This window comes from Equus quagga, chromosome 19 (assembly GCF_021613505.1).
Source record: "Equus quagga isolate Etosha38 chromosome 19, UCLA_HA_Equagga_1.0, whole genome shotgun sequence".
Taxonomy (NCBI): Eukaryota; Metazoa; Chordata; class Mammalia; order Perissodactyla; family Equidae; genus Equus; species Equus quagga.
Genome location: NC_060285.1, coordinates 8654730 through 8655848, shown reverse-complemented (window position 1 = coordinate 8655848; position 1119 = coordinate 8654730). Strand labels below are relative to the sequence as shown.

Here is a 1119-nt window from a genome sequence, read left to right as displayed (position 1 = left end):
TGCCCTCAGTGGGCCCTGCATTCACTGCCTGCAGACTCGTGTATACTGTGCCCTCCAGGCTCCAGCCCTGCCCAGCCCTCAAACTTCTTCTCTCATCTCTTTGTCCCCTACTTTATCCCTGTCTCAGCTCACCTTTGTCCTAGGCATTTCAGAGACACTTGAGCTCCCCACATCTTTACACTCAGCATTACTAGGTTTGACAATGGCTAATTTCTTGTGCATTTCCTGCTAGACTGACAACTCCAGGAGGCAGGGCAGGGCTGTTTTGCTCCTTCTTGAGTCCCCAGCTCCTAGCCCAGCCTCCAGCTAAGAGCGAGAGGTTGAAGAAGTAGTTACTGAGCAAATGGATGTTTGCAGTGGGAGAACAGTGAAGTTATTACAGTGGTCAAGGTGAAAATTAAAGTAGGTCTGCACCGGGTTGGTGGAGGTCAGTGGTAAGTAGGGGAGAGAAACCAGCCCAGATGGGACAGGATCTGCACAGGTAGAATTTAGGTGGTTGGTGGTTTTGTTTTGTTTAAAAAAAATTTTTTTAATTTACTTATTTTTATGGTGAAAAATCACAATTTCACTTTTGAGTGCCACACATTGTGCTTTAACTCATCATTTTTTTCTGAGCTGATCAGCCAAGGGTGGCAGAAGGTGCAGGCAGTGCACAAAATATGGAACTCTTCACGAATTTGCGTGTCATCCTTGCACAGGGGCCGTGCTAATCTTCTCCGCAGCATTCCGGTTTTAGTGTATGTGCTGCCGAAGTGAGCACTAGGTGGTTGTTTCTAATGGGGAAAAAAACACATGATGGCCAGTCCACATTCTATTTGTCCCAAAGGAGTAACACGCCAGCATGGCAGACTATTTGAAACGACTGAAGGTTTTGAGTAGAAGAGCAATTGTTCCATGATGGGCATTGTTCTGCACGCTTTGTATTTTGGAAGTCGCCTCAGTGTGATGGCAATAGGGCCCTGGGCCTGGTCTGGGGCCCCTTACCCCTGGGCCCGCCCAGTTTGGCTGGCTTCATGCACCTCCCCAGAATCCCAGAAGGTGGGGCCACCTTGGGGGTGTGCAGGTCACACAGACAGTCTGCCTTCAAAATCGCAGCGGCAGCGACAGTGCTGTTGCCAT

The 1119-nt window shown here is 49.2% G+C and overlaps 1 non-coding gene across 1 annotated transcript; it reads right to left on the bottom strand.

The window, feature by feature from the left end:
* Positions 1-653: 653 nt before the first annotated feature.
* LOC124230649 (U6 spliceosomal RNA) lies at positions 654-760 on the bottom strand. The gene has a single exon (XR_006886255.1). It is a non-coding gene; the product is annotated as a U6 spliceosomal RNA (small nuclear RNA).
* Between the last annotated feature and the right edge of the window lie 359 nt (positions 761-1119).